At 45.7% G+C, this 23,655-nt stretch overlaps 1 protein-coding gene and 1 non-coding gene across 3 annotated transcripts in view; both read right to left on the reverse strand.

Moving 5' to 3' along the window:
• Nucleotides 1–23,655, reverse strand: part of Dlgap2 (DLG associated protein 2) — a 604,909-nt gene that overhangs the window by 563,080 nt on the left and 18,174 nt on the right. The gene's annotated exons all lie outside the window — the stretch shown is intronic.
• On the reverse strand, nucleotides 13,486–13,591 carry LOC124094197 (U6 spliceosomal RNA). The gene has a single exon (XR_006852154.1). It is a non-coding gene; the product is annotated as a U6 spliceosomal RNA (small nuclear RNA).

Here is a 23,655-nt window from a genome sequence, read left to right on the forward strand (position 1 = left end):
AAGTGAGGCATCTGTTCATACTTGGACCTGACATCCCTTCTACCTGTTAAAAAGGTACAATTTCTAAATCAAACAAAATTGTATGCCCCATCCTGGACAGGAGAAATAAGTCATCACATGGGCCTCTGACACCTGATTCCAGCCAGCGGCCATCTCAGAACTCACCCAACAAGTCACTGAAGCTCTCACCAATTCCTGCATTTGACACCACGCATAGCAACCAAACCTCATGGCTGAGGAAAGGAGGTCCACAAAACAAGATGTCACCAAATCTTCATAGCCAAATTGAAGTGGCACCCCCTTTCTCCACAGAAAGTCTTAACAGGATTCTCCAGAAATCTTCACCATGGCTGATTTAGGACTGTCAGCAAAAGAGTCTCTGCAAAAGAGTTCAATGTAGATAAACTTCCTATTTTCGTGTTGCCCTATGTTACTTGGCCACTGGCCGAGAAGATACCAGCACTCCAGGTGCTGGACACCCCCTTACTAGCTTTTCACAAACATATCTACTATAGTAGTTTGTAGAAATGTGCCAACAAGGCCTCTGGCCTTGAGCCTGGCTTCACAGAGATGTCTGCATTTTTAAAATAAGTTACCAATTAGGCTCCATGGTAACAGCTGTCAGGGGGAGGAGAGAGAGGGGAGAAGAAGCTCTCCCCTTCTCAGGTGTTGTCCTTGAAGGGTTAACTTGCCCAGAACAATGAAAGAAAAGCTGCTTTTATGTGAACTTCTGAAAACTGTGAACTTCTGAGCCCCTCCCCTTACATGCTGAGTATGAAACTCCCTAAACTCAGGGTTCAGGGGATTGATTGATTACAGCAAAAGCTGTGCCCTCTGAACCTGGCTGCAGCCAAATAAAACCATTTCCTGCTATCTTCGGTGCCTTGCCTCGTCTGTCCCAACAACAAAACAGGACAGAGGTTCCAAAATCTGCAGAGCTGCCGCAGCAGACCCCAAGAGGAAGGTAGGCGCTGGCTGGGCAGCCCCAAGACCCTGAGGAGCATCTGGCTCTTGGCAGTGAACAACAGGAACGGTGCCTCTTCAGTCCCCAAATGCAATTCTGTGAGGAAAGAGCCCTTTGGTCTTCAGTCAAGAGCCTTAAGTCACAGAGCCTGTGATCAAAAGAATCAGAAATGGGACTCTCCTGAGAGGGGGATACTTCGGGGAGGAGCCAGGGGCCTTGGCCCAGCTCTCCGGCCCTGAAGCAGGCCTCCCCTCACACCTTCCATGGTTCCAGGCAAGGTGTGACAGTTCTCCACAACCAGGCCCAGCTGGTTGGGTCTTCAAGAGGCAGAACTGTCCCCAGTCGGCTGTGTCTAGGGCATGCAGTGTCGATATCTGTGGAAACCTGAGAGAGCGGGTTGAACCCCACCTGGGAAGTCTGCTCTGGATGCTGGAATCTAACATGAACCTTCACCCGGAACACAGGGTGGCTTCTCCAGAGCCCCACTCCAGCCGCCGCCCAGTGGCATCCTCCCCTGCCCTGCAGGTTGGAAGCAGGAAACCCAAGCAGTTCCCGCAGGACCCCAGGGCGCTGTTCTCTAGTATATTTCCTCTTATCAGGGACAGGGTCACACTTGCTGTTCCATTTCTCAGGTCTTCTGCTGTCCGCCTCCCTGGTGAGCAGGGTGACTTCTGAACTCCCCTAGAAGGAGGCCTTCGTGGGAACCCTCCTCTCCTGCCCGGGTCCAGAAACAACCACTGCCCTGGGCTTCCTTGGAACTCGCTCACTTCCAAACGTATTCACTGAGTTCAGTGCTGATTTCTCAAGGGAGCCCATGTCCCCAGAGCCTCCTGCAGCACACAGGGAGCCAGCTGCTCTGCAGATGCGCCTGGGGTGGTAGCACTGGGCTCTGCCATGGGCTAGGACGACTCCCCTCCCGTTAAGGGATTACTCAGGGTGTTTGTTCCCTCAGATCTACTTCCGAAAAGCAATAACAGTTCCTTCCCATTCCCTCCTTACAGGGATCCAGCTGCCAGTTTTAATGAACCTCAAAACCCATATTCCCCCAGAGTCATGAGAGCCTCCTGCATATCCCATAACTAGTTTGGATCCTAAGACTAGCTGCTCTCCAGCTTGCCACACCCTGATTCAGGGACCCATGCCCCCCAGGTGGGCTTGGCTTCACAGCTAGGTGCCTGCAAATGTCGTGCACCGATTTCTGTGCATGAACGTGAGTGTGATAGCCAGTGCTGCTTGGACTTCCTAGAGACAGACTTGAGACCTGAATTAGCACCTGAGCAAACGTACTGCCTGAGAGGAAACAGAAAACCCAGAAGCAGACCCAAGTGTGGGACAGCTGCTGACCAACTGGGAGCCACCAGATTATCAGATCAGATGCCAGGTGGAGTGAAAGGGCAGTGGGGAGAGTCACACACAAGAGATGAAGCCTCAGAGAAGGGGAAGCAGCATAACCTGAACCTGCTGCAGACTTGGAGGCAGGTGACTCAGAAAAGGGACGAAGTCCACAGTGAGCCACACCCTGGCCCTCACACGCGACTGCAGACAAAGAGTTTGTAATTTTTCTACAGTCAATTCTTAACACTGAGCCTTACTGAGAACTGGATGGTGTTGAGATCACCTTTGGGATCACGAATCCATTCTTATCAAGGACTGAATAAATAAACCTTCCTGATGGGGCTGCACAGTCATGATGCGAGGTTCTCTGTGTGGAACAGCATGTCCAGCCTGTCTATGGATGTGCCCTTGAGACGTTTTCTAGGAATCCTTAGCAGCACCCAGAGCAAACTATGTGATCACACCTGGTCTCCATGGAAACCAATGGCTGGCTAAGCCTCCCTTTAGTTGTGAACCCTGCAGCACCGTTTGCTCAATGCTCAGCACCAAGGTAGACAAAGCCACAAGGAAAATCAGAGGGGACACATCATAAGAGAGGCACATCCCAGGTGACAAGGACTCACCTTCAGCACAAACTTAGGATCTAAAATTGAGTATCACACCAACAAATTTTAAAACATACCCATGTTTAAGTAATGTCACTGCTACAGTGTGATCTTGGACGAGACAGAGCTCCTATACACACCGGGTTCCTCTTCTATAAAGAGGGGAAATGGCCCACTCCCAACACTCCTGTTCTGGAGGTGCTGTGACAAAGCCTCAGTGAGTCTTAGTGTTAAGAATTGACTGTAGAATTGTCCACTGGGTGGTCTCTGCCTTACAAACATGGGGTTTGGATTTAGAAGCAGAAACTGGGCTTGCGGTTCTGAAATGTTTCTTCATGGAAATGAACTGGCCCTTCTGCAACTGGACCGCTAACTTTTCAGTCATTTGCACCATCCTCCGAACAATGGGAATACCTCCTCTAGAGAACACCTACACCTGTGAGAAAATCTCAATGATGCCTCCACCTGTTTTTAACAAGAGTGTAGTTAATATGCCCTGATGTTATGAATAATTCCACTAAAGCACCAGAATCTGCAAAGACAACCACGATGGATGCACCTGTTTCTCCACTGTTGAACTAATAACCATTCTGTTTGTGGAAAGAAGATTCTCATATTGTGTGTGTTTTAACCAGTGTTCTGGAATAAATTGTGTCCTCCAAAAATTCCCGTACTAAAGTCCTGACCCCTGAAGTGACTATTTGAACATGGAGCCTGAAGGGAGTTAATGAAGTGAAGTCATAAAGGGGTGTTCTGCCCCAACATGCCTCTGGTCCCTACAAGAAGAAATCAGGACACAGACACAGGGACACCCACCACACAGTGGACGACACCACAGGCAAGCCCAGGAGGGAGGCCTCCAAGAAGCCAGCCCCACACATCTTGGTCTTGAACCTCCAGCCTCCAGGGTCTGAGGCATCTAGTTATAGCAACCTGAGAGACAGACATATCCAGATAAAGAACCATAAACAGATGCTTGTCTTCATAGCATCGCTCTGTGGGCAAATCTGCCTGCTTCAACCAATGTGTACAAGTAAGAAGGATGAACTAACATTTTAATTTGGGGAAAAAATTATTTTGTCCTCATTTTCTAAATTACTAATTTTTCAAATGTTGTGCCCAAATTGCTAAACAAACATAAAATATTGGAAAAGAAACCTACCTTCCCTTTGCCAACAAAAGGCAGCTCTACTTAAAGAATTAGGAACAGTATTTTTATATTCCAATGGAATTGCAAACCCCGTTGCTAAGTGCCAATGTCTGCACAACCCCTGCCCTGTGCTGGTGGCTCAGGGGAGAGGACACTTTCTTACGGCAGAGGGCGACAGCCAATGCACTGCTCACCCTGCCGCAGGGGTCTCCCTATCTCTGCCCCTGCACAGCTCTCTTCCTCAAAAACTCCCAGCAGCCTCAGTGGCAGCCTATGTCAGAATAACAACAAGACAGTCAGCAAAGTGAAAGTCCTCCTTTTTCTGTATCTGCAAGGTTACTACAGAGCACAAATTACTATGCACCAAACTTGAAAACACTTGATTTGTATGTAAACAAATTAATAGTGTATTAAAAACGAAAAGGCAGGGGCTGGGGTTGTGGCTCAACGGTAAAGAACTCACCTAGCACATGTGAGGCGCTGGGTTTGATCCTCAGCACCACATAGCAATAAATAAAATAAAGGTATTGTGTCCAACTGCAACTAAAAAAAAATCTTAAAAAATGAAAAGGCAAAATCAGCATTTGCAAAAGGTGGTTTTTAGGGCAAGTGGCATGCATGAATGCCTGTCTTGGTTTCACTGTGACAAAAACACAGGTGAGGACTCTCCTCCTCCATGGGCAGCAGGCCACACTGTGGACCACAGGTGCAGTGCCACAACCTGCACAGCTGGCCTGAATGAAACTTCATGCCTCTCTCCTCCCAGCTCTGGGGCACCACCATTCCACTCTGATCTGTGTCTGTGGACAACTCCCGTGGATGGAATCACGCAATGCCAGCTCAGCTTGCCCTGCTGGGCACAGAGCCACTTCAGAGACCCCTTTATGGTCAGGCTTCCTGTATTGCTCAGCATCCTGTACTAGCTGGAACTGGTTCTCAACCAGCCACAGCAGGACCCCCAAAAGAGACCCTAGGAGGCACCTGAACTGCAGGGGTCCACGACATCACCTCGTCAAGCCAGCTTCTCAGGGCCTGGTGGGGCACAGAGACACTTTCCATGGGCTTTGCCAGTTCATACTCTGCTCCTGCAAGGGCTAAGAGCCCAGCACAGACACATGGAAAGCAAGTAGGGCAGAGGCAGCTGCCACAGCCTGGACTCAGGCACCTCCTTCCTCAGCTTTGCCTGGAGGGAACAGTGGAGGAGTACAGAAGAATCCCCTAATCAAACCTGTTTCCTATGGTTATGATCTGATAAACAGCAGCCACCAATTAAAGAGTTCAGAAAATGTGTCTTCATTTAGTTGGAATAAATGAGTTTTTTTTCCAAAGTTCTTAGTACCATATGTCTAGAACAATGTACCAGGCTGTTTGTTAATATAATATAATAGTGATAGTGGACCTTTATATGACAGTGGTTCCATAGTTTATAATGGAACTGGAACAGGGGCACAGAGCTGAAGAAGAGAGAAAAGCACACTGCAGAAGAAAAAGAAAAAGCCCCAAGGAAAATTAAGGGGAAGAGTTCAGCAGGAGTTTTGCAGACCTCAGCAAGTCTTTAAAACGTTGGAAGATGTGGACCCCAACACCAAAGGTCCTCGTGAATTGAGAGGAATGCTCGTGGTGCACTATTGCTACCAGCAAGCCTGTGACAAGCACAACTCAGCTAGCCACTGAGTATATGCTGCTGGAGAGAGGACCCCTACAGGGGAGCCTCGGGCAAGGCCCTCGGGAGCTTCCAGAAGAAGCACTGTCACTACAGGGGGTACAGCTCTGTGGCATCATTGTCCTGAAACCCTGCCAGCAGGATGAGAGGTGGCAGTGGAGGATGGCACTATCCAAGGTCCTGACCCGGAAGGCCCAGGCTAGTGTGTGTCTTTGTTTCTTTTAATAAAAAAGTTTAAAAGGTAAAAAACAAACAATTAAATAGAAAAAATTTTCAGAATAAGAATGTAAAGAAAAAATATTTTTTACAGCTGTCCAATGTGTGTAAAGCTAAGTGTCATCTTGACTCAATCTTTTTCAATTAACAAGCTTATAAATTGAACACGTTACAGTAATCCAAGGTTGATTTATTATTAAAATAAAAACATTTCAGTAAATTTAGTGCAGCCTCCATGTACCACATTCATAAAGCCTGCAGCCACACACAGTCACATCCAGGCTTCACATTCACTGCACGCTCGCCCACTGACTCACGGGAGCCACGTCTGTTCCACAGGCTCCGCTCACAGTGTGCCACTCTGATCTCTCGGGCTGCAGGCTTACCACACTTTCCACACGAGGATGTGCTTAGGTACACAGATGCCTACCCCTGTGGGACAGCTGGCCATGGCACCCAGCACAGGGGCAGGGGGCACAGTGTGCGGCCGCGGGCACAGCAGGCTGCACCATCCAGTGTGCGTGAGTAACTCTGAGGCTTGTGCACAGTGAAAACCATAGTGTCACGTTTTTCAGAGCATGTCCCCTGGTTATGAAATGCATGATTACAAGTTGAACTTAAGAAGCTTAAATTATGAGGAAACAAAACAGGAAACTTGGCCCAGAGCACAGTCTTGTCAAGCACACTCAGAGTGTGGGTGTTCTCAGAGCAAAGGGCCAGGATTCACCTGGTTTTGTCCCAAACTGCAGTCAATGTGCCTGATTACTCAGGGCTCCTTCAGGAAGAGCTCCCTCTATCTGCCTTCCCTCCAGCCTCAGCAGACACAGTCCAGGCTATACTTGGACACACAGAACTTTCCATCAGTCCACAAAATGTTTAAAAATCACACGAACAAGCTGTCCATGGTAAAAACTCCCCCCTGTGATCTCAGATGCCAGTTTTATCTCAGACACCAGAGATACTACTTTATAGCTTCTCTTTATAAAGGGAAAGAAAGGGGCCCAGGCTTGCAGCTCCCGGCAGCACCAGCAGAGGCCAGAGCAGCTGCTGCAGCCTGTCCTTGGAGCCAGCAGATGGTACTCCTGCCCGTGACCACTGTCCCACTGGATATCCGGGAAGCCCCCTCTGCACCACCACCAGCAGCGTCCTTCTTCACCTCACGCCTCCTCTCCACAGCAAGTTCTAGAAACACGAAGGACATGGTCACATTTAGTGCTCTAGAGACATTTTAAGGGTGGAGAAAGGCAAGGAGCACGGCAAATAAGCAGAGCTCCTAAGTTCAGCCTGGATGTCAGTTCCTGCCTGCCACACAGGCCTCAGCCAGGGGCCCGGGGACCCTGACCTTCGTGTAGCCAAGAGAATGTCACCTGATGGTGGCTGCTGTGGGTGCAGCTGTGGCCACACCTACTGGAGCTGGCACATGATCAAGGGACATAGACTGGGCAAGGAGATGCAAAGGAGAAACACAGTAGCCTCCCGCTGTGATCTCACTTTCCACAGTCTCCATTACCCACAGTCCACGCAGCCTGAAAATATTACATGGAAATCTCCGTACGGAATTCAAAAGTTTTAAATTGCTATTCTGAGTAGCATGGGGAAATCTCACACTGTCGTGCTTCACCCACCCAGGACACAAATCACCCCTCTGTCAGGGAATCCACATGGACACCCAGTACCCACCTTGGTCACCTAGCAGTCTTCTCCATTATCAAATGGAATGCCACAGCCTTGCTGTGATTGTTTGGTAACCCCTCCATAGTGTCCGAACACCATATCACAATGCCTGTGTTCCTTCATCTCGTCACACACCACAGGAGGGAGGGTGAGTACAGAACAGTGGGATGTTTTGAGAGAGACAGGGACAGTGTCCATACAGCTTGTGCTCCAGCATAGTGTTATAACAGTTGTCATCCATGATTAGTTATGTTCATCTCTCACTGTGCCTAATTTACAAATTAAACGTAATAATAGGCATGTGTGAGGAAAAGTCATAGTAGATCCAGGGCTCTGTACTGCCCATGACTTCAGGCATCCACTGGGGTCCTGGAAGGTATCCCCCTCAGTAAGTGGGGGATGACTTTACAACAACCCAGGACCAGCCATTGTCACTCAGTCTAAGGATGCTGGGGCTGTGGGGACAGAGCAAGCCTTTTCCTCCTACCTCTGTCCTGTTTAACACAGTGACCCCAAACCACCAGAAACAGTCCACGCTGCTGAAGCACTGACTCTGTGCTCTGACCACAGATGAACTGCCTTTTCTTAGTCATCAGGAAAATAGGTCTTAGGAGGCCAGGAGAAGACATTCCTTGGGAGCGCATGAGCCTCCAGCCAACATGGCCAGGCTCCAGACAGCCCAGGCAAGGAAGGCCACTGCGTTCTCAGAGACAGGCAGCAGGGTCTTGCAGAAAAGCAGCAGAGGAAAGAAACTTGCAGAGGGGGTAGTGGTGAGGGGCATGAGAAGCTTCAGAGATCACACACGAGTGCTTGATTTCCACCCTCCAGCAACCGTGAGCCATGCTCAGTTGATAGGCGAGGACAGGGCAAAAACAAAACCGACCCAGGTCTTAAGTAAAGCACCTGGAAAAGGGACCCAAAAAAATGAGTCACAGGGAATGGTCCTACAGCCACTCCTGCAGAATGGCCCTGCACTGCCACAACCCTCAACACGGCACCCACCTTGAAATCACAGTGCTGTCACCATCTTCTTGTCCCCACTGGGTACAGGGTGCATCCCCTAGGCAGGGCCTGTTGGAAGCCGCAGGGCTAGTGATGGGTGCCAGCAAGTGAGCAGTCCCCTGACATCAGAAAGTCTGAGTGACCAATGCGACAAGAACCCACTGTCTGCCTGACCAACAGTATCACACAACAGCCTCACAGATGGCCACTGCTTTCCAGAAGAAAGAAGAGAGCTTAGGATCTCCCCGAGAAGCCAGTGCTCTGCGTTATCTGGCAAGGACACAGAGAAACGTCACAGCAAGGTGAAGATCACAGTGCTGCCTTGGAGAAAAAACAAAGAAGGAAAAAGCCATAGTTTGAACCAACAGAGTTACTCCTAATACCACTGCTGGTCCCACAATGTTCACAGACACAGGAGCAATACATCTGTAACGGAAAGCACACACAACCATCCGCGCATGACATTTGGGTCACAAACACAGCATGCTCCTGTAAGACCACTGTGCCTAGGGGCAGGGCAGGTGGACTGCTTTCTGTGAGCACACTCTACGGAACTCACACAGTGACACCTCTCAGGGCATACCCCACAGCCAAGCAGCACAGGCTGGTTTCATTGCATACGAGAATCCAAAGGCACTGTGTGCTCAGCAGGGGCCATGGTGTGCTGACCCGCTTCTGCAGAAGCAGCTCCCACAGTGGTGACTGGAGCCCGAGGCAGGTCTAAGCAGCACCTGGTCACGCAGGAGGCATTCTTAGGTCAGCAGCCAACTGCCCATGTCCCATGTCACACACTGTCATCATCATGGTGGGCCACAACTATGTACTGGATCTCCAGGCAGGAAGGGTCTGTAAACCCTTTTGTGACGACACAAACTTAATACATCTGATGGTGCACAATAATGTATTTTATACACAAAACCACTTAGAGTTGGGTACAAAGGGTAGACATGATTGTTTTTAATTAGAGATAGACTTGTGGTCCTCAAGATGGGTATGTGTGATCAAACTACAGAAACAGATAAGAAACACTGCAGTAGGATGGCTAGTAAGTCAGCACTTTCATCATTTAACACTTATGGCATAAAAGTAGCCATGGAATGCTCCAATCCACACTCTCAACAACCCACACCTGCCTTCAGACGTTATCACCTGGCTACCACAATCACCAGGCACAAGTTGTGCCTGGAGAGGGGAATCCTCACTACATCAGCTCTCACAAAACTACATTTATTCACAAAATCCAGGACTCAAAACCTTCTTTTTCAAATGTATGTCATAAAATTTGCCACTTTAACCACTTTTAAGTGCACAATTCTGTGGCTTTGAGCACACTCGAAAAGCAGTGAAGGATTAAGTAGAAGCTGGTGAAAACAGCACACAGAATGATTCAAAGACCCACTTTTAGGCCCCAGCCCTCCACCAAGTAACTGATGTGGCCGACTGCACCACTCAGCCTGGCTTTGCAGCCTCCCTCCTGCAGTGGTGTAGGAAGGCCACCACAGGAGCCAGCACAGAGGCACAGGCTGTTGTCAGAGTGGCTCCAGTGGGCACCCCCAGGGCCACTCCAGGGCTGTGTCCACACCCACTTCCCCAGCACCTCTGCCTTTCTGTGCTGTGTGCTGACACTCTTCAGCTGAACGGGAGGTCGTGCGGCTCTGACAGACACATCTGGAAACAAAGCTGCAGTTCACGCGCACTCCCTGGCTTTATGTTCCCACTCTCGCCGTCTGTTCTGGGACATTGATCTAGGCCATCTTGCTCAAAGACCTTATAAACATTTTCTCATCCCATAAAGTAATAAACTGCACCAACATAATGAGTGTTAATGTGTTAATAATAGGGGCCAGTGAAGAACAGTGTTACCTGGAGGGGCCCTACCTGTGGGCAAAGGAGCCCTGGGAACCAGAGTAACTGCAGGAAAAGAGAACACTATTGAGATGGATGAGTGGGTGGGTGGACACCAAAATGATAGATGACCAGATAACATTTAGATGACAGATGATGGGCAGGTGAATGATAGATGACGTACATAAAAATAAATAGATGATGTGGATGGGTAGATAGATGATAGAAAAACAGATTATAGATGGAAAGAAAAATGAATAATAAATAGATGATGGGTAGATAAGTGGGTAGATTGATGAATAAATAGAAAAATAGATGATAGATGGATAGATGATAGGTAGATGAACATATGGGAGAGACAAGTGATAAATGATTGATAGGTGATTGATAAATGGATTATTGATGATGGATAGATTATTAATAGAGAAGTTGATAAATGAATGATAGATGATGGGGAGAGAAAAATAGGTGATAAGACAAATGGATGATAGATAGCTAGACAATAGAGATGGGGAGAGAAATAGGTGATAGATGATAATAGATAAATGACAGAGGTAGTGGAGAGAGAAATAGGTTATAGATTGATAGATGTGATAGATGATTGATAGGTGATAGTGGTAGGCAAGAGAGAAATTGGTAATAGGATAGATGATAGAGATAGGTGACAGAGAATAGAGAAAGGTGACAGAGTTGAAAGAGGCCATAGATGAATATAGTCTTTTTTTTCAAGAATGCATATGGATGCCAATATACAGGGGGAACCCGATTCAAAAGCCCTGGCAGATTAATTATTTAGGTCTTCTTACTAACAAATACTAAAAGCATCCCTATTATTCGGCATCTAAGTTTTTAACATTAAACTAACAGCTTGTTATTTTCAAAGCTCCCACTCCTCTTTTTAGCCCAAACACTTGCAGGTGAGACATATCAATGGATCGCTGAGTTAAGGCAGCACAAGGAACTGAAACCTGTCCCGGAATCTACTCCCGACTGATCCTTAGTAATAGGAAATTTTTTGTGCTAGAGACAAACATAAATAGCAAATTTTGCCATTTAGCCACTTTCAACAGCACTAATAGGATTCACAATAGTGTGCAATCTCAATGATATCTATTTCTAAGACTGTCCAACACCCCAACAGTAACTCTGTACCCCAAAAGTGTTGACTCCCCATTTCTGCTTCCCCCCGCCCTGGACACTTCTACCATGCTCTCTTTAATCTTCCTCTTCCGTGTCATCAGGGACATTCAGTGCTATCCTTTGGCATCTGGCTTATTACCTCCAGCATGCCATCTTCAAAGTTCATGCCTGTAGATCCGGGCACGGTGGTACACGCCTGTAATTCCAGCAGCTTGGGAGGCTGAGGATCATGAGTTCAAAGCCAGCCTCAGCAATTCAGCAAGACCCTGTCTCTAAATAAAATACAAAATATGGCTAGGGATGTGGCTCAGTGGTCAAGTGCCCCTGCGTTCAATCCCCAGTACCCTCCACCTGCCAAAAAATAAATAAATAAAAGTTCATGCCTGTGGCTGCAGGTGTCAGAGCCTCATTCTCCTCATGGAAGATGCACACCACAGGGTGCTGTTCTGTCCATGCACTGATGGTCACAGGCTTGTTTCCACATTATGGACACAGTGAGCAGGACTCCTCTGGGCTTACACCAAGGGGGAACTGCTGGGTCACAGGAAGGAATGGAAATGTTTGTTCCATGAACTTTGTGAGAACTACTGAACCTTTTTACTCTCCACCAGCCATCTGTGAGGGCACTACTCTCCGCATCCCACCCCGGACTTGTGATCTCCCTTTGTCACTGTGATTATTTTCCTTTGTTGTGTGGAGGAGCATCTTACTGTGGTTTTGATTGCATTTTTCCAGTAACTAACGGTGCTGAGCCTCTTTTCAGGCACATGTCAGCCACTTGCACATCACATTTGCAGAAATGTCGATCCATGTCCTTTGCCTGTTTTTAATTAGGCTGTTTGTCCTTTTGATGTTGAGTTGGAGGGGTGATTTAGTGGATATTCTTAGAATTAAATCTTATAACATAAGATTTACAAATGGTTTCTTCTATGAATGAATTGTCTTACTCTCTTCATAGTGTCCTTTACATACAAGTTTTCCCCAACATGAAGTCCAATTCATCTTCTTTTTTTCCCTTTTGTTACCTGTGCTTCTGGTGTCATATTTTAGATAAAAAATGCCGAACTCAGGATCATGAAGATGTGCCCTGCTTAATTCTTCTAAGAACTTTACTGTTTAGCTCTTACCCTTAGGCTTTGCTTCTGACTACTTTTAATTTTTGTATATGTCATGAGGCAGGAGTCCGACTTCATTGTTTGCAGGTGGATGTCCAGTTCTCCCAGCACCTTTAAGAGGCTACTTTTTCCCCACTGGAGGGATTGGACACCTTTGTCAAAAACAAATTCCACTGTAATGGTGGATGCATGATATCACTGTCATTAGTGCTTATGATTGTCACACTAGTGCTGGCCTCACAAGAGATAGGAAGTTCTTTCCTCTCCATTTTTTGAAGAGCTTGAGAAAAACTGGATTATTCAAGTGTTTGGTAAGAACTCACCAGTGATGCCCTCTAGTCCTGGGGTTTTCTTTGCTGGGAGGTTTGGTTACTGCTTCAGTCCCCTTACTACTTACAGGTCTGTTCAGGGTTCACATTTGGTCTTTGTAGGTCGTATGTTCCTAGGAATCTATTCACTTCATTCAGGTGATGTAGTTCGTTGGTATACAGGTATGCACAATGTTCTCTTATAATCCTTTTTATTCCTATTGTCAATAAGCAATGCTGTCGTTTCTGATTTTAGTAATGTGAGTCTTCTCTTTTTAGTCCATCTTTGTAAAGGTTTGTCAATTTTGTTGATCTTTTCACAAAATAATTTTGTTTTACTGATTTTCTTTATCATTTTTCTAATCTATCTCCATTCTAATCTTTTTCTTTCCCTGGACTTGTTTGCAATGCCCTTTCTAATTCTTCAAGGTTTGGAATTAGCTTACTGATTTAAGATTGCTCCTTTTTTCTCACCTGGGACACTTCATGAATTGCATGTTATCCGTGGGCAGAGGCCATGCTAATCTTCTCTGTATTACTCCAATTTTGGTATGTGTGCTGCTGAAGCGAGCAATGACTCTTCTTTTTAATGTGGTGTAGACAGCTGTGAATTTCCTCGGATGGAAGCTTTAGCTGCATCCCTTAGGGCTTGGTATTCTGTGCTTTTGCTTTCATTTTTCTCCACAGGTAGTTTATTTCCCTTGTGATTTTTTTTTTCTTTAAGCCATTGGCTATTTAAGAGTGCACTGTTTAATTTCTGGATATTTGTCATCTTTCCAGTTTTCCTTCTGTTATTGATTTCTACTTTCATTCCACTGATGTAAAAAAAAAAGAGAGACTTTGCATTATTTAAATTTTGTATAAGTTTATTAAATGTTTGTTTTAGAGTTGGACATATTCCTAGGGAATGTTCCACAGGCCCATGAGAATAATGTGTAGTTGCTTTATTGGGCATTGTGTTATACATCTGTTAGGTCTAATTGGCTTATGCATTTACTCAATTCCTCTATTTCCTCATTGATCTTCTTTGTGTTGGTTCAGTTATTGAAAATGGGTTGTTAAAGTCTCCAACTATTATTGTAGAACTTTTCACTTCTCCCTTCAATTCTGTCAATTTTTTTTAAAGAGAGAGAGAGAGAAATTTTTAATGTTTATTTTTTAGTTTTCGGCGGACACAACATCTTTGTTTGTATGTGGGGCTGAGGATCGAACCTGGACCGCACGCATGCCAGGCGAGTGTGCTACCGCTTGAGCCACATCCCCAGCCCAATTCTGTCAATTTTTGCTTCATATATTTTGGGGCCCTGTTATTAGATGCCTATGTGCTTACGATTGTCACTTTTTATGGACTGAACTTCTTATCAAGAGATGATCTCCTTTCTGAAATGCTTGAGCTTTAACCAGACTTAAGGCAGTACAGAACAGGAATTGGCAAATTCCCACCAGTAAACCAAATGTCACTGCCTGTTTTTATAAGGGCTACAAGCTAAAATTTTTTGCATTGTTAACTGACTTAAAATCAAAATAATAATATTCTATGGTGTGGAAATTACATGGAGCACAAATTTCAGTGTTCATAAAGTTTTACTGGGATATAATGATGTGTGCTCATATACCCTGCCTAGGGCTGCTTCCAAACCACGATGGCAGACATGAGTGGCTGCAATAGACACTATATGGCCCACAGACCTAGAATAGTTTCTACCTGACCCTCTACATAAAAGTTTTCATATTCCATTTCTAAGTTAAAGACCCTCTTCTTACTCTCTGTGAAGCTCATAATGGCCATGTGACCAAGTTCTAGACAGTAAGACATTAGCAGAAATGTGGTGTGCGACTCCTATAACATAGGTTTGCAGCATGGAGTATGCCCTTCTCCATTGTCCTCCTTTGCTCCTGGATAGAAAGCAGAAGAGATGGTAGGCTCCCAGCATGCCTATTGGTCCACGAGATGGAAGATATGAGCTAAGAATAGGAGAATGCCAAGATGAAGGAGCTGTATCCCTAGTGACACAAAGGTGTCATCCTTTGTGGATCACAAAGGAACATCCACAGCCTTGATGCCCTAATTTTGGCCCTTCTTTATGCTATAGAAAAGTTAATTTCTCTCTTTAAGTCACTGTTATTTCAGGGTTTGTTTTAAAATGTTGTATTCCATGCAATCCAGACTGATCTCTACCTGCCTCCGGAAATTGGGAGATATTAATGTCATTTCAGTTAAACCAAATGCCACATATTTAGCAAATAACTGCTTTGTTTCTAGCAATAACAAATCAACAGAAACTGCTTATGCCAGCACGTGGCACCCACACTCTTGGTCTCACTCAGTGAGGGACTTCTGTTGCTCTTCCTTTCATGCTACTGTTGCCCAGTGAATGTTACCAATAAGCCATGTGCACATGTACAGCCAGAGGAATGAGAAGTTGTGTACAATATGTCAAAATGCATTCTATTGTGAAATTAATTTAAAAAAGCATGCGCATACCAAAGGAAAATAAGTGTTTTCCAAGCACAGTATTTAATATTTACAGATTATGAAATCACTTTATTTATAGTAGGGCCCTAGAAAAACATATTGCTCCTGTTACCTTTTTTCCCCAATGGAATTATATTTCAAACAAACTCATAAGCTAAACCCCAACATGGAAGACAGATAAAAGCAGAGAAGCCCAGGCCGAGACCTACATGAGAAGATGGTGCCCTGGTGGCAGCTCCTCCAATTTTCAAGCTTCTCCCTGCCACCCACAAACCCACTAAGCATCATAAATGCTACCACCAGCCACTGTGAATCAGGGCAATGGTGGTTCAACCCCCACTGGACCAGCTTCGTTACTGAGGATGCTTCCCCCGAGCCTTCGCTTGCTGCACCTGGATTTCAGGTGAATTCATACAATTTTTTTTTTTTGAGTTCTGTGGTATTTGGGTCAGAACTGTTGCATCTTGTCCAGGACATACTGGGACTATGAGGGAATACAGGGACTGGCATAGCAGGCTAGAAACCTGGTCAGCAGCAGGTGGGCAGCTTTGCCTACTACCAGAGAAACCAAAGGACTCCAACTCAAGTGTGAGGTTGACACAGTTGCCTGCTAGCTGTTCCTCTGTCTGAAGACATACTAACCAGCTTCAGAAATAAAAATGGTAGCTCTTTGAACACTGGAGGAGAAAAGTGTGCAATGGGTGTTTAGGTAAGTTTTGATCTCCTTCTCCTGGACGGATGGAATAATTCACAGGAAAATCACTAAGGGTTTAAAAAGATTTGTGATAGAAGTTATTTCCCTGCATTGCAAATAAAATTAAAATGTACTGCTCACTTCCTCGTATTTCTGCAGAAAGAAATGTTTTGACTCTGAAATCTAAATCCAACCTACGACCACTTGCTGTCACAAAGGTGCTTCATGTAGACCAGTGGCTGTTTTCAATAAGACACATGCATACTAAAGAAAAACAAGGCGATGAACCCTAGAGCCCCACATGGACACCGCGTCTGAGGAAGGAACAGTGACACAGTTCCTCTCCAGCCAGCACGTTTAAACCAAATAAATAAATAAACTTAGTTATAGATCAGGAGGCTAAAGACATAAATATACTATTGGAACAAACTGGGCTCCTAAATTGAAGCTCTGCAATTAAACTCCGGAAGTATGGCCACCATGGCAAAGTACCCAGCATTCCAAACACCACTGGAGTCACTTATGATATTATCATTTTTTTAATTCTAAATACTGTTTTAAATAAGAAAGTCACCAGCTAAGACTCAGGGCTGCAGTGGGAAGGGTTTTCTATTTCACCGACTCCCAGATTCTTTTCAGTCTTATCTCTCCAACTAACAGATATGGGGTGCTCCCTGACAACATGCACCAAGGCGTTGCCCCCTCGGAACTAGCTGCACGAGCATCAGGTCCTTCTGAGAAGAGTGTGCGGACCCTCTGCATGCAAGCATGCCCTTCCTTAACAAGCACCTGACCTGCTGCCATCTGCTCATCTGCCCAAATCATCCTTGCCATTCACTTGTTTCTACAATTACAAACTGCAGCTCCACCCCTCTTATTCTTAAGAAATCTTTCTAGGCAAATTCTTTTACAGGTAGTCTTGGAAAAAGAAACAATATCAGGGACCCCCATCTGAGAGGCCACATCCATGCCCCTCCTTCCCGGCATCCTCAGCTCCTTTATGGACAGGTGAACAGCCCATGCCAATGACAGCCAGAAGGTCATGTGGCTCCCCAACCTGAGCCCAAATCATCACTGGAAATAGGAATTCGGCTTATTTTGTGTGAATATAACTGACTCCTCAAAGATGGACATCCTCAGAAGCCTGAAAACACAGTGCCAGGTGCTGACCCCATCCATCCTGCTAATCTCACGCACTTCCATGACACTATTTCCCCTGGGAAAGGAAGTCTGGCAAGGGTTTCCAACATTCCCTTAAATGCTTCTCCCATGCTCCCAAAGTTCCCAGGTTTCTGGATTTCTGCTTCCCTAAACCAGTGGTCTTCACACTGTTTGTAGTCAAATACTCACCCCTTGGAAGAATTCTGAACAACCAGTAAACACTGCAGATGACTTAAGTCCCAATATGCCATACTTACTGACATTTCAAATAAAGCTGCCACTTTGTTCTTTCACATGCATCCAGTGAGCTCTAAATGACATCTCCACCTGATGGCTGTCCAGTGAAACTGCATGGAGTGTGCCCTACAAAGTGTACTGTGACCCTGAGACTTGGCAAAGTGGCAATTCTGATTACCTCTACTTAAAATGCATGGACTAAGTGATTGGGCATTCCATGCTGTTCCCCTTCCTGCTTTACATCCACTCCAAAGACTGTCATCCCAAAATAAAACATTGTAAATGTTTAAAAGTTCTTACTGTTCATGGTTTTATTCTTCTCTGTAATAAAGATATACATGTTAAAGCATTCTGGGCCCATTCCTAGTGTCTTACACACACATTTCACATTTGTGCTACTCTGCTACCTGAGAGGACAAGTTTGCTGACCATATGTCTTGTCTGATATCACTTCCTGTTGGACTGAAACACTACTCACAGGGCCACATGGTATTTTCTAGATGCAAGCATAAGAAACACTTTCACACAGTAGAGAGGAATAGAGTTCTGTTACAGTATCTGCTCAGGCCCTCAGCTCCCTATCAGTTGTGGGACAAGTCACAGTGCTCAATCACTGTAGATATCACTAACAGTCCACCCAATGACAGCCTGACGAGTTCCTTCAGTTGAGAGAGTATGCATCCGATCCCGGGGCCTCGGCTCTCCCACACATAGCACCAACATTCAATTCCCAGTGGGCACCTCCTCTGGGGTGTTCACAGCCAAGCAGGTGGCACCATAAGACACAAGGCACGAGGAAGGCTGACCTCAGACACCTCCTCAAGCATGAATTTTATGGAAAAGAGGAAACCTGTGCATGATATGGGTTTCAGTCCGGCCTGCCCTCTATATGCCCTCGAACACCTGACACAGGAATAGTTCTCTCTCCACTTTGGCTACAGATATGTCTGCTCTCAAATGTCACTAACATAAGATGCTCTCAAAGGTAAGCAAACACACAACGTGCCTATTGCCCATGCCAGGTGAAATCATTATACACTGATTTTTCAGGGTTTCTTTGTCCACTTGTGCAATATTAAAACCGATAGTTTTTTTGAGGAGAGGGGTTAATGCCAGGTAGAGACAGAAAAGACTATAATCTTACAAAATGCCTGGTGATTATCATCTGGATGGTGTTAGAAAATTATATTTCAAACCAAAAGCCACAATACAATACAACTGTACTTCAGACTCAAGGTGGCTGTGTCTTCTCTTCCTTCTCAGACCCCATTAAGTGAGAGTAGAAGAGCTTAAATCCATGAAGATGGAAGGATTAGTTGGGGACCAATAAGTTCAACCAATTCACAGGAAATGCAAAGTGGATGGGCAAGAGGCAACCAAAGGTCACAAGAAAGGAGTGACCACCATGCCAAGTGCCCAGGACACCTGGCCTGGACACCCCAGGTGGAGACACAGACTCAGGTCTCAGGTGGAAAGCATGCACTAAAGGAAATAATGCACATGGTCAGATCAGGGGCTGGCCCAAACCACCACTCACTAGGCCTCAGCCAGTGCCTTATCAGCCCTCATGGCCTTCTCAGGAAGTGCCCAGCGAGGCAACACCACCCACCCAGAGCATTGCCTGGGAGGTCCCAGCATTCAGGTCCAAGCAGAGACCTGAAATCTGGGGCTTATGGGTCTCCAGCAGCATAGCCACCATCTGACTATCCAACCACCTTAAAAAGCCCACATAACAACAATGGAGGCAGAGCCTAAGTGACCAACAGGCCACCCAGGACAAAGGGACGTTGAAGGGAATAAGAAGAGTTCTTGATTTAAAAAAACACAAATAGTTTGCATAGAGATAATATTCTCTCCCTCTCCCTCTCCCTCTCCCTCTCTCTGTATATATATCAAGGATAAAGGGAACACAGGGGGAAAAAGGGAACAGAGAACAAAAAAGAAGTATTGGGAATTAAAAATAAAACAGTTGAGACAAATTTTTAATAGAAGTATTGGAAGATAAAATATTGAGAAATTTTGCCAGAAGTATAATAAAATATAAAAAACTCAAAGTATAAAACAGAAAAGACACATGGCTAAGAATCAATGTAGGAGAAAGTCCTATAGCAGAATTAAAATTTGAGAAAGAAAAGAAACAAACAAAAACAGAAAGAAACAATAATAATGGTGAGAATTTGCCACAGAGGAAAACTGTGCACACAATTACAAATGGAAGCCCACACCCCGTGCTGTGAACGAGGGACTTCATGCCATGCCCAAGTTCCCGAGTGTTCATAACACAAGATAAAGAAAGGCCAGAAGCGCCCAGAAAGAAGAAATTAGCTACAGCAGAGGAAGAGCAGCCAGACTCCCCAGCAACAGCACTGAAGTAAAACGTTTCCTAGGACAATCATTTCAATCTTAAAACTGTATATCCAGCCAAACTTTCTTACACAAGAGGGGAATTTTTGACAGGTAAGATTAGAAAACTTAGCCTTTCACTCTCAGTTCCCTAGGAACTACTGGAAAGCATCCATCAACAGGGTTAGGGGGAAATCGAGACAAAAAAAACTTGAGAAGCAGGGGATCTGACCGGGAGAAAACCAAGGCACCAACAGAGCAGAGGTCCCAAGGAGACCTCGTGGGATCTGTCCACCTGGCAGTGAAGGAGAAAAGCCAAGGAGTCACATCTGAGAAATGAACACAATCCCTCGAGCCCATGAAGCAACAACAACAGGCAATGAAGAAATACAATAAAACGCCATTAGAAACTCCAAAAAGAATAAGAAGCTATTTAAGAAATAAAACAAAGTACACCAGTCCATGCTGTCAATAATATGAGCATAATGTAAACACATACATGTATTTCCAATTTCCAGCCTACAGCAAAAGCACCAAAATTAGCTATGATGGCTAAACAGAATCTAAATGCATCCACCTTGACAAATGCAGAAGTAAAATGAGAAATTGAGCAAGCAGAGAGGTGCAAACATCTCCACCAGAAAATAGGCCATAAAGGACACTGCCCAGAGTTGATGGAACAAGGAATTAAAAGGTGGAATTCATTATTTAAAGCCAATGAGTTAGCAAAGGCATGAACTAAATGCAACAGATCAGTTATACAGAAGGAAGGGAAGCCATGGTCAGTGACTAATGTCTAAGGTAGATCCACCAGGTGACCACAGCTGCCCTGTGAAGACCTGCACACAGAAACAGCTGCAAGTGAGCTGGGCTGTGGAGCCACCTGCACCAGCCTATAATAGTGGAAACTGGTCCCTCTGTCTGTGTCCAGACCCACTGACGCTCAGCACCAGAACGAACCCTCGCGTGACCTGCAGAACCTGGATGTGATGGCCTGTCAGTGTGGCCCATCCACTGTGACCACAGACTCCCTGGGGGGATGTTGACACAGGGAAGGCTGTTTCAAGCAGGGGCCATATGCAAAATCTCCATAATTTCTGCTCAGTTTTGCTGAGAAACTAAAACTGCTTTTAAAGATAAAGTGTTTTAAAAAGTGGCACCAGCCCTCCTTGGGGTGGGAGAGGCAGAGCAAGATGCTATTGCTTTTCACTGAAATTCCTCTGCACCACTGGACTTTTTTAAAACTATGTGCAAATAGTTAAAACTCTATTACCATATATATTCATAAACCATTTTAACTTTTTATATAAAACAATACTGCAAAGCAATAATAGGGAAATAAGAGCTGAGCCTTATCCTACACCTAGAGAAGAATGATGATTATTACTGTCTCAAAGTTTGTGCAGTAAGTACAAATGTGGCACAGCTGAGTGTTCTGGAAGGAAACATTAGGGCGGCACACCACAGGACTCCCGGTGCCAGCACCCTTCTTCATCACCCCTCCCAGCCCAAGCAGTTCCCAGCAGGGGAGCAGAGTGCCTGATCCCCATAACTCAGAACCCTTTGCCTGGGGTTTTGGGGCCTCATCTGTGAACCAGGTGGGTAACAGAGCATTTCTGACAGCTCAAGGAACAGGGAGATGACACCTAGGCAGCCTTGAGCAACATGCCCTGTACTCTTTGGTACATGACATGGCGTTTACAGGGAAGTCTGAAGGTAACTCCTCACAGGGTCAGTAAACCAGAGACAATCTTCCTGAACAACTAAGACCAAAGAAATACAGAAGAGAAGCTGATGTTCAGAACAGAATAACTGTAGACACCATCTAATCCAATTCTGCCCACTTATGGACTGGGAGCCAGAGCCCAGAAATGAGGCTGATTTTCACGAAAAACACAGCTCTTCAGGGGAAGAGGCCATCTTAAGAGGAAATGGGAATGCCAGTGTGTAAATCCAATCATCCATCTGCAAAGTAATTGACGGGTGTATGTTAGTAAAACAACCTCTACTTGGAAAACACAAGGGAACATACCATCAGGAGAAAAGTTGATTGACTTTCAGCACTGGGGAGGCACATGGAGGGACATTCCTGAGGCCCAGAGAGACATCAACGGAAGGGCCACAGTCATGTGCGATGGAGCACAGGGAGGAAGAGGGAGATCTGGCAGAGGATGCACTGGGAAAAGGAAAATGCCAGAACAACAGGCACGTAGAGACCAGACCAGCCTGCAGCTACACTCAGGCAGAGAAGCTGAGCCGCCCAATCTGCTGTGTCCCTGAACCTGGATGAAGTTCTGCAGTACACATGTACAGTGTTTGGGAGCCTTAAGGAGGTATCCGGGCAAAAAACAAGAGAATCACACAAGCATACATTTTGTGAAAGTTCTGAAGAAAACCTGTGCATAGGTTGAACATCCATAATCTGAAAACACTCAATCTCAAGTGGAAAATCCACACTAAAAACACTGAATAAATCATCTGTGAGCCATGTGAGGAATAAGTGAAGCATGAATGCATTTCACGTTTAGACATGGGTCCCATCCCCAAGGTACCTCTTCATGCATAGGCAAATATCCCAAAATCTTGGGCAAAATATCTGAAATTCAAGACCCTTTATCTCCAGCATGTCAGAAAAGGGCGCACAGCTTGCAGTGATGTCTCTACGCATCAGACAGTAAGATTCTTGGCTATTTCTGATTTGTAATAACAGAAATACTTAAGAATCAACAAAATAAAAAACCTGTCTGTCATAGAGGTTGCTAAGAACAACTGGAAAGTGAATGATACTTGCTCTTTGATGCATAGGGGTCTGTAAGATTACCTTGTAAATAGTTCCTCTAGCTTGCAAAGCTTCCACAGTGTCTGTAAACCAGATGCACAAGGAAGCCAGTGCTGGGAAACAGGGGCCTTAGACAAGCACAGCCCCCTTCAGCAGGAGACTGTGTGCGTCCTGACCTCTGTGGCTCCCTGCTCGCCAGTCTCCCTAGGCCTCAAGAACCTGGGTTTCACGTTGATCTTCATAACAAACACATGAGAAGCTAGTGAAAGGATCATTGTCCCCATCTCACAGATAAAATAACTGAGGGCTAGAGGCTTCAATGGCATGGCAAGTCCACCTCCCTGCACTGTGTCAAGTGGCCATACGCAGAACTGAGGATAGCAAGGAAGACTCCCTCGAGGCAGCAGTACTCTCCAACCACATTCTGAACACACAAAGGGCAGCCGCAGCCTCTGATGGCTCAGCACCTTTACTGCAGAGCACCAGGATTTGGATCCGGCTTCTGAACAACTCCACCACCACCCAAATTCTGCTAGAATCAGGAACTCAAAATAGGAAGATGAAAGACACGGCCTTTAAATCAGAGCCATCTGAGCCTGGATGTGGCCCTGCGCGGCTCTGAACCGCCTCTCTGCCTGCGGACCTCCCGGCAGCTACTCAGCTCCACTTCCCCACTGCCAGGATGGAACACGGCATGAAGGGGAGACAAGGAGCCATTCCCAGGGACCCCCAGAGTGCCCTACAGCCACTCAGATAGGTGTGCAGCTCAGCCCCCAGAGCAGCACCCTCAAAACACAAGTGAAATAGGCCAAACCTCACATAACTGCCTTGACACCAATACATGATGGAAGCCATTGTCCAAAGAAACCTCAGTGACATGTGCTCAGTATGTTTTCAGATGTCTAGTTAATCCTTACACAACAAGAGGGTCCTCATCTAAGATAGTTT

Source organism: Marmota monax, unplaced genomic scaffold (assembly GCF_021218885.2).
Source record: "Marmota monax isolate L192 unplaced genomic scaffold, Marmota_monax_Labrador192_F-V1.1 WCK01_AAM20220418_F8-fsc00195, whole genome shotgun sequence".
NCBI classification, from domain to species: Eukaryota; Metazoa; Chordata; class Mammalia; order Rodentia; family Sciuridae; genus Marmota; species Marmota monax.